Source organism: Numenius arquata, chromosome 6 (assembly GCF_964106895.1).
Source record: "Numenius arquata chromosome 6, bNumArq3.hap1.1, whole genome shotgun sequence".
NCBI lineage: Eukaryota > Metazoa > Chordata > Aves > Charadriiformes > Scolopacidae > Numenius > Numenius arquata.
In genome coordinates this window covers 51,414,499-51,424,890 of record NC_133581.1, presented here as the reverse complement: position 1 = coordinate 51,424,890, position 10,392 = coordinate 51,414,499, and the positions used below count along the sequence as shown (strand labels likewise).

Sequence of the window (10,392 nt, the reverse complement as noted above, 5' to 3'; positions counted from 1 at the left end):
TGTAAAACAAAGTACAAAAAATATTTTCGCTATGTTAGGAATGTTTATTTTCTTACTACCCAGCTCATTGTTTTCAAGCACTACATTCCCAGTATTGCCATAACGAGCACGCAGCAATTCCAGCAATGTGGCGCAGAAGCTGGACATCTCACTAATACCCAAGGCAGAAAGTGCAGCGGCAGAATTTGTCTCTGGTCTCACCTTCTGCGTGTGATTCAGCAGCCCCGTGTTACTACTGATTTGAAGTCGGATGCTTTAGCAGAAGGCAGTGCCTCTCAGGAAGCCCACCAGCCATTCCCACACCTGGCCCACCCAAGGCTCTCTCTCCTGCCATCCCTGAGCCCTGCTTTAGCTTCGGGCCATTTAGAAAACCCAGACCCGACCCCTACACTGCGGGCTCTCCGGGACAAGGTGTGAACGTGTTTCTGTTTTCCTCAGCGCATTTAGCGCAGCAAAACTCACGAGAGCGCTAAAAGGATGCTCTATAAATTCATTTCGGAGGCTTGTCCGTCTAAACCCTCCTAACCCAGGCGCCGGGCGCCTCCGCCCGCCCAGTGCCGGCTCAAGCGGCGCGGAGGCTCCGGCCACGGCGGAACTCAGCCCCCGCAGGGCCCTCCCCTGCCGCCGCCTCGCTGTGCTCCCGCGCTACCGCCGCCGCCGCTCCGGCTCCGCGGGCGCGGAAGCGGCGCCCAGCCCGCCACCAGCAGCGTTTGGGGTTTGCTTTGTTCCCTGCCCTCCCGCCACCCCAAACTCCCGTCCCAACCAGCCCTCCCAAACCACCTTCCTGCCGCCGCCGCAGCCGGGGCTGGTACTCCCCGCCCGCCCCGCCGCTGCCGCTTCGCGGGCGGCCCGGGACGGTGGCGGCGGCGGGGGCGGGGGGCGGCCAACGGGCGGCCCCGATTGGCGCAGCCGGCGCACGTGGGGCCGCCCTCACGCCTCGGCGCTGGCAGCGCGGCGGCGGCCGCCGCGGGGCAGGGTACGGCACGGCGCGGCACTCCGCTCCCCGCGGGTCTCCGCGCATCGCCCGCGCCGCTGCGGCGAGGAAACGGCGGGAAGGTAGGTGGGTGTGGGGGCGGTAGCCTCCCTGCTGCGGGTCGCGGTCGCCGTGGAGCGGGACGGTGGCAACTGTGCCCACCGGCTCCCTCGGTGGCGGCGGCGAGGCCGCCCCGTTGGGGCTGCCGGCTGCCAGGGCGCCCGCGGGAGGAGCTCTCGGGGGAAGCGGGGCAGCGAGTTAACGATTAACTCCACAGTGGCGTCCTCCGCCTCGGTCCCGGCGCCGGGAGCGCCGTGGGCGCCCCGGGGGTGGCGGGCTGAGAGAGCCGGGTCTGCGCCCTCGAGGGAAGGCGGCTGTTCCCGGGCCCTGCGGCGGGGCGGGGGTGGCCCGCGGAGCTCCGCGGGCGCGGAGCGCTGTCAGCAGGGCGGCGGGGGTGAGGTGAAGGGGGCGTCTGGCGGCGCAGCCCGCCTTGCTTCGCCGTCGGAGTCTGTCGGAGCGGGGCGGGTCCCGGCCCTGCAGTCAGCCCCCGGCGGGAGGCTTCGCCCTGGCACCGGCCCGAAAGCCTGGGCGCCGCCGGTGCAGCCCGGCTCTGGTCCTTCCCCCGGCGTTCCTCCCGGGGAGATCCTCCGGGTCGCGAAGAGCAGCACAGGCGTCAAGCGTATCTAGTGGTCTCTTTCCAGCACAGTGTTTTAGGAGTAACCTTGACAGTCCAGTGAAACGGCCGTCGCTGCCTGCCCTGCCTTCCCTTTGAACTGGCTTTGCGAGTGGAAAAGTAAAACTTACAGCATCTGTCTTCTTTATACTCTTGTGTTGCACAGATGCTGCTGAAGTCTGAAGTTAAAGGGAATATTTACCATTATTTAGAGAAATATGTTATTCCTTTTTCATCTTATTTTGCCCTCTGTCAAACAGAGGAGTTTTCGCTTTAGGAATTGCATCATTTTGCAAATCCCTCTATCTTTCTCTAAATATAAGCTGTCTTTTGGTATGTCTTCTGCTTGCCTGTTTTCCTTTTGTGAGTCAGAACTAGAGTTACAGCTTTTCATTGCTTGAACAGGCTCCGCAGACCCGTGACACCTCTCTTAAGAGTTTTAGGAGTTGTTGCTCATGTGATGGGGATCATCTGGCGTCTCTATGCTTAATGTTACTGAGGCAGACAGGACCTTATCCTTTTTCCACCCTGAAAGACTGGAAGATGGCAATATGGTATCTCGATTCTGTTTCGATGATGATATCTAATCAAAGCGGCAGCATCTGACTGTAGAGGCGGTCTCTGACCTGCCATCTCCTTTAGAAGAGAGGAACAAGCAGAGGGCAAGGAAGTTGTACCTTGTTGGTGATGAGTTAGCAAGTCATAGGTTTCTTTTCCACATCTGTAATTTCCAAGCACCCTTTAACCCCAAAGTTTTTCTGTAGGTGTAGTTAGCTATTTTAATGAGGCCTCAAAAACTCCACACATGATGTTTTTTGAAGTAATGAACACAGAAGAAATACTTGTGGTAGTTAATAAGTGTGAATAATCATGATGGTGAGTTGGGATTTTTTTTTCCTCACCCTCTGTGAAATATAATTTTACAGTTTTTTGCTCCTAGGAAGAATGATCCCCCGCGGGGTTGATGGTATTCTGCTTGATAAATTACTTGAAAAAGGTCTCTTTCAGTGAAATGTTTTAGGGCCTTACTGCCTGGGGGAATACGGTTATGGTGCAGTCATGCCACACTAATTTCCTGTGTGCATACTCTTGATTTTCTTTAAGAATATACCTTAAAAGTTGAATGGTGCCTTTAAAGATGCACTAATATAAATCAGTGAAAATAAAAAATACTGTGACATTTTTAGAGTGGAGTGAAAGGACTATTTTGGAAGTCGCCATTTTGTGATAGCTTCCACAGGTGAAGGAATTTCCAGGTGGAAAAAGGTCTGTGAACCATTGTGCTGTGGAAAATAGGGGGTGTTTTACCCCTGAGTAAGAGTGTTTTCTGGGGGGACTGAGGTTGCTGTTAACTTGCACATATTGATTTCTCATCTCAATTTCATTTATCTTCAAGTTTCTGAATGTCCCTCTAGACATGGTTCAGATCTGAACATCTAGAGTCAGGGAATTGTGATGATAACACAATAACCTGTGCTGTAGAAGGCCCAAAGAGAAGTATTTTAAGTTTTTTCTTCCAGGTGTGTATTCAGATCACCTCACTCTTGTGTGTATGTGAGATTTTTAGACAGTGAGGATAATATAAAAATAAGCTATTTATAAAGTCCCCAGTATGAAGGGGTGTTTTTTTCCTTGTCCTAGTTGAATATTTTTTAACTACGCCACTTCAGGGTACTTATACTGGAAGTTCACATCTTAAATAAGATGGATTCAGCAATAGATACCTCTTGTGTTTGTACTATTTTTAGTAGATTAAAGTGTACATTTTAGAGAACTTAAAAAATACCTTTTTTTAAAAAGCAGTTTTTAAAACTGTATGGGTTAAGATGACTTCTGTTTTATTATGAATAAAATTCTGTGAAATGCTGACTCTAGAAAGGAGTAGCTGTTGGTCTGTTTTGGGAGGAGGTATGCTGTCTAAATAATAGTGTATTTGTTCTTTCTTTCTCTTTTCTTTCTTTGTAACTGCATGTTCCTTTCCAGTGTACAGTTGGTAAGTTAACATTGTGAAGGTTGCACAAAAGTGTTATAATCACAGTTTTGGAAGCCTGTGTTTGTATAACGTGATGGTAAGACAAATTAATTCCTCCTGTTTTTAACCAAACAGGAATGTTATAACTAATGTGTGTACAGAGACAAATCAAGTCCTTCAAGAGAACACTTAATTTGCTTAGTCCTTGATTGGCAGTCTCCAGTGATGTTGGGGATTTGAAAAATGGATGAACTAGAAAGCCTTGGCATTAATTTGTATTGTAGCCAGATATGCCAGTGAATTCATTAATACTTTTGCATATGACTGCAGCAGGCAGTGCTGTGTTAACTGTATAGAAGCGTGCTCTTGGTTTGACTATTTCTTGTTCTGAGTCGGGACACACAAACTAGGGTAAAGCTAGTATCTTATCAGTGCTAATAAACATCACATTTGTATCTCAGACAGATTTCTTAAACTTGGAGAAAAGGAGAGCAAAATAGTAAGAACAATTCAAAACAAGAAATATATTAACAAGAGAACGGGCTATTGGTTTTCCTGCCCAGATGATGTCACTGAACATTTAGGCTGTGATCTGAAGAGGGGAACTCTGGTCCGAGAGGGATGAGGTTTTTTTTTTGCCTGCCCTACTCTGTGTAAGCTGCTATCACAGAAATGAATGATGGTTTCTCAGGAAGCAAATGCATTTCTGAGGCTATATATAGCAGAAATAAACTTGTGAAATATACTCACTGGGTAATTGAGGGGAGAAAAGAGACCAGACCATTTTACAAAATCATTATACTCAAACTCTTTCAAAACAGCCAGTACCCTCCCTCCATCCCAAAAAATCTCTTTATGGTAGTCCATTTTCCTTCTCCAGTATGCATTTGCTGGTGACTTTTGGCACGTGTTGTTCATTGTGACGCTCTGGACCTCATAGTTGAACATTAAGGTGGGGGTTTTTTCCGTCTTAAGCTTAGGCAGGCATCCTCTGCACCTGAAGTCTTTGACACAGTCGATGCTGTAGGGCTTCTTTGTCATAAGTGCAGAAGATACTAGTTCCTTTGCAAATGGGATTACATGACTGTTGGTTAACTCAATTATAGTATGTGTTCCTACTTTCCCTTTTATATTTTTTCTTTGGCAGATAGTGTTGGGAAAGAATTCCCGGCTGTGCGGGAGTGCTGCAGGTCTGGGAGCAGTTTGGACTGTAATGTTCCTGGAAGGGTGGGTTGTGTTCTTTGCAAGATAGCACTTATATTGGATTTCTGATGCTTAGAAGACCTAGGTTTATATATATGTGTGTTTAATATTGCGAGCTTCTGATTTTTATGTGTAGATTACAGTTAGTGGTAATGCAATGAGAGTAGCCCTAAGGGAAAAAAAAAAATCTAGGCATTTCTGATCTGTAAAATTTTGATTTCCGTAACAAAACAGGAGCGTTATGAGCATTCAGGATTGCTCAGCGGTGTAGAATTCTTACCAATGGTTATGAACACAAGTTGTTAAAAGTTCTACTTTTATGAGCTCATATGGATTAAAGTCCAGCACTGATAGCTAAACTTTTCCTTTCTTGCCCTTTAAACTTGGTTCTAGTCTTGCTGTAGACATAAGAGCAGTGCCAGCTCCAAGTCTCATTTTTGTTTTTTCCTACCTTAACTATCTTGTGTGGTAGACTTTAGATACTTTCCCTTCATTGCCTTTTCTTAGAGATTGCATGTGGGTTTTTATATCTTTGAAGTTTCCAAGTAGCATAAAACTGATGTTGTATAATTACAGTGAGATCTGTTAATGATAGGGAAAAACCCCAAATTATATATGAAACGCTTTGAATGGAGAGGCTTTGCAAAACGGGTTTCTGGATAGGTTCAGTTTGTCTTGTCTCTGTACAAACCAGTTCAGTTAAACCTGTGTCAGTAATAAATAATAAACTTGTCTTGAATTACACTTCAGTACAAGAAGTTAACCTACTCCTACTCCAGTTAAACTGAACCAAAATAAATCTGGTTAAATCATGAATAAAATTGTGCTGCTGTGGAAACAATTCCTTTTGCTTGAAATATTACCATAAGGTAAAATCAGAAATGTAACTTTTATAGGATTTGGTGCTTGCCTGCAATTCATCTGCAAAACAGATCTTGTAAATATTTACCATTTCTTTTTGGTAAGTGTGCTGGCCAACAAGTTTGTTATTTATGCATTTTGGTTTTGGGTCTCCTTTTCACAAGGAATTCTATGCTATGCACTTAGGCCGTTTTAGAAAACGCTGTCTTGTATCTTGCAATTACTTGCTCACAGAACCAAAACTGTAATTCCCTAAGTTTGCTTAAATTTTTTTTGAGGATTGTTGAAGTGCAAAATTGGAAAATGTTTCAGTTCCATTTCTTCCTTTCCACTTGCTGGTGTGTTTTGGAGGAGGGGAAGAACAAACACTTGGCCATATGCAGTCCACAGTAGGAAACTCCCTCTTGGTAATTAAAAGAAGTTCTAGGATGTTCACAAGCTTCCTCTTGAATTGTTTGCCTTTGCGGGCCATTATCTGAGCATATCAGCTTTCTCCCTTCATTTAAAGGTACATGATGCTCGGGTCACCGTCATTAGTCATATATAGAAAGAAAGAATATGATCAGTTATTGACAGATTAGTATTACTCTGTTAGAGCAAGTTCCTGTTAGTTCATTTATTTTCTTGAACTTGTGTGGCAGGTTCCTGAAACTGTAATAAAAAGTGTCCAAAAGCTCTGATGTGCCCAGAGGTTAGTGACTAGTCTGTTAGCATCTTTGTGACTTTACTATGAACACTACAATTAGTTTTTGGAAAATGTTCGCTGTAGGGTAATAAATGACTCTAACCTCTAAGAGCATACACTTCACTATTCTGTAGGACTCGGTGTTGGTTCATGACCCTTTCGGGCAGCATGCACTGGAGATGGGATGGATGCTTAGATGAGATGTGCTCCACTTGTGCCTGGCAATGCACAAGTGGATTTGTGGTGGCCATGAGTTCCCTGCTGGTATGCAGCGATTGCAACTGGGCTCTGTACCCATGCCTTTGCCACTTTGCTTTACTGAATGCAAGTTAAGAGATGCAGAGAGACAAAAAGAGTTTGTTGTCACTATACATCTTTCTATTGGGAATGAGCAACAAAAGAACTTACTTACATTCAGCTGCCCTAAGTCTCCTAAAGACAGGTTTAAAGGTAGGTGTTGAAACTCAGAATTCACAACTTAATTTTGTTATTTTAAAATCTATAGCTACACAAAAGTGTTTGCATGAAGAAAGCAATCTGACTTAAAAATACAAAAAAAACCCAAAAACCTAGAAGATCACAGAATCACAGAACAGCTGAGGTTGGACAGAACGTCTGGAGGTCCCTTTTTTGCAGATCTATTGTACCTATCTCTTTAGAAGAAAAGCTAAGTTAAGATTAGCTTTTTGTTTGTTTGTTTTGGAAGATGTAGAAAGGAGACTGATGTTTGTAAATTCAGATGTTTACTGGTTAAGACAGACTGTCTAATTTAGGAGGTTTTGTTTTGTTCTTTTCCCTTTGTTTTGTAAGCAGACATCTGAGTGAGGTCAGGGAAGCATTCACAGGTGGAATGGAGTTCTTGTTCTCTAGACCTTAAATTTTCCTAACATGTTTTTTCTGAGCTGTCTTAAATGGAGACCTTTCAGTTCTCCATAGGCCTTTTCAGAAATGTTGATGTTCCCTCCTGTTTCCCTGTGGCTTCTAACCTTAGTGCTTTGCTCTCCTGTTGTTAGCAGGTTGCATTAGCAGTCCATACTGTATTGGAAATGGTGGAAAGGTGATTCTGTTTCTAGGCAGAAGGAATGGAATTGTTAGTTAAAATTGTGCCCAAACTATTTATTTTTGTCTTGATCAGTGCGGAAGTTCAATTTCATTACAAACACACTTTCAGTAAATTGTTTGGGGAATGATTATTCTTGACTGGTTTCATGAAACTCCAACTTAAAAGAACTGAAATAATGTATCTGTTCATTTAAATTTTGAAAACGTTAGTTTTACTGTAGCCTGTATACATTTGCAGCTTGTTCAGAAGTGCTGTCAGAGGAGCAAGGTATGATTCACCAGCGTATGAAGTGCTGAGTACTTCCCATGTTGCTGGTAATGTAGTAAGATCTGTATTTGAAGAATGCAACCAAGACTGGATGTTTACATGTTTTTAATATTTTTTTTCTGCAAATTAGTTTGTGTTATGTTAGCAGACTGAAGTTGCTTTAGGGTAGTGTATTCAGATCACCTTCAATTCACCAGGGTCTGAAATTTGCATACAGAAGTTCATGATTGAAGTGTGGTTTTTGAAGATTCTGACTTAATTTAGCTCCTGTGGAAATAAAGAAAAGGTTCTAGTTGACTTCATTGAGACTTGAACAGAGCAGCTAGGCATGCTTTGTCCCATGGAGCTGCTTTGGGTAGGTTTCAGGCATTCCTTTAGTATCTGACTATGGGACTAGGTGACATAAGTTTCTCAGATACTGAGACTATAGTTACAGTACATAATCTTACATTTGGATATTTCAAGAATAGATTAAGGATTTTTCTTATGATGATCGTTTGTATCTTGCAAAGCTGTTAATTAACCTGCACTTAAACACAAATTGCATTTTTGCTTCAGTCTGCGCTTAAAACTAGTCTTTTATGTCAGGCCTTGCATTGACTCATGTGACTTGGCACTGTCTTCTTCAGGCACCTGATTACCCTCTGACCTGAGGTGTCCACGTTTCCTGTGTAGTCAGTGGAAGGAGTTTGAAGCCCTGAGGGCATGAATTGGATCACTGTAGTGTTTCACAAAATAGTAATGGCATTACTTCGTTAAGTAGTGTTGGAAAGTATGAACAGAAATAGCTTTTATGTGAGTTAAGAATAAGGCAATACAATTTTGTGACTGGACCACATTAGGTGATGTTAGCTATGTCTGTTGGGTTACGCCCCATTTACACGTATCAGCACACCACTGTCCCTGCATGCTCTGACTTATCAAGGTAATACTGAGGCGTGGGTGGTTTTTGTCCCCAGCCCAGGGGATCAGTTGCATGAGGGTGTCACTTGAGAAAGCTTTGTGAAGGTAAGAGAATTCATTGATCTGTGAAGTTTCTTAGGATGAAGTTGGGACCTGTAACTTATTTTTAATGCTGTGATGGGATTTCAAATATGACTTGCAACATCTTAAAATAAAAGTAAAACCTGTGTGTTCGATACGAGATTTTTAACTCAAAGCACTTATCTGACAGAAGATCAGTATGCCAGTCCTTACAGGAGTATGAAACCAAAATGCATCTACTTTGATTAAAGAATCTAGTAGATGTGAGCGATGTATAGGGCACCTTCAGATCCTTAGAAGAATTACGTAAAAGAAAACTAGTTTCAGGTTCTGTTCAGTTGCTAGACAATGTCTCATTTTAGGGGACGAGAAGTATGCAGTTAAAATATTTTAGATTCTGGTAGCTTTTAAATATGTGTGTTCTTTAAAATTTGTGCGTCTTAACCTCCTAAAAAGAAAACTTCAAAGATAATTTCTGTCAGCTAAGAAATGTCTTGATTCTACTTACTTTTCTCCATAGAAGAAAACGAGTATGTATGTATATATATATTTTGTATGTAATATGTATACACACACACATATATTGGTCTTAGTCATGTCATGTAAAATAAAACTGCTTTTTTTTGTTGTTGTTGTCTATTCTTGTGAAATAGACAGTAATGTTTTGGAGTGGGAGAATAATTGCTTATGATGGGCATTGTAAACTCCTTTGTCATGCTTCCAAATATCAGTGGGTCCAATATTACTTTTAGTTACTTGTGTAACAAGTGCTTGTAAGTACTTGTGTACTCCTAATTCGTTCTTGTAGCAATGGCTGCTTATGCACGAGAGTGTGCAGGTCTGGGCTGAGGTAAGGCTTGATCCTGTTGTCCTTAGAGTGCAATAACGGCGGGTGATAAGAACATGTTTGCAACTCTGCTTCCTCTTCCCCACCGCTAGTTTATTAGGGAGCTGAGGTTTTCTGTATGTTTGGGTAAATAAAACTAGGAATTCTCCAGTGGTATCAGACACTTGTTCATTTCACATTTGTCCCCTGTGGAAGCTTGTGAAGCAGCGTATAGTCAAGATGCTGAAATAGCTTGTGATTAGGTGCTTGTTTCGAACAGTAATGGCTGATGTCTTCAAGTTATTTATCTGAAACCTTGGAGTAACTTTAAATATTGACTGGTTTTTTCTGTGTGTAAAAGTAGTTTTGTTATTTATTCATAAGCTAACTGTGTAAGATCTGGGATTTATTCTTTGTATTCCATTTAGTCACTGGGAAAAGTGCAGGAATGTGTTGTCTATGCTGGTAACCCAGGTACCAGCTTGAATGCGAAGTGAGGTTTCCTGACAGCCCCCTCTCGGAGAAGTGGAATTCCTCAGTCTCGGCTGAGGAATGCAGCTGGGCATTACCTGCAGCACCAGCCTGGCACCTGAGGTACCACAAGCGCTTACCAGATGCTGAGCACCCCCACGCATCCGTGAGCTGGGTGTGGTGAGCAGTCATTTGTTGCTGAAGGAAATGACCTTAAGTGAGTTATTTAAGGTCATGTTATACTTTAGTGGTGAAACTGAAATAATAACACATCTTTCTATTTCCATTTTTATAGATTGCCAGTGTATCAGACTTTATCTTTTAAGCAATTCAATAAAAGACTTGAAAGCAACTTGGTGTGCATTTGAAGTCCTTTGGTATTTGAATTTGTGCATTTATGCCATGGAGAATCTT

General features: G+C 43.2%; 1 protein-coding gene across 1 annotated transcript in view; it reads left to right on the top strand.

Moving 5' to 3' along the window:
• Positions 1-956: 956 nt before the first annotated feature.
• The window catches only part of STXBP6 (syntaxin binding protein 6), a 116,301-nt gene continuing 106,865 nt past the window's right edge, over positions 957-10,392 (top strand). Inside the window, exon 1 of the mRNA XM_074149511.1 lies at positions 957-1,056. The gene's annotated coding sequence lies outside the window, so the exon portion shown is untranslated. The remainder of the gene's footprint in view (positions 1,057-10,392) is intronic.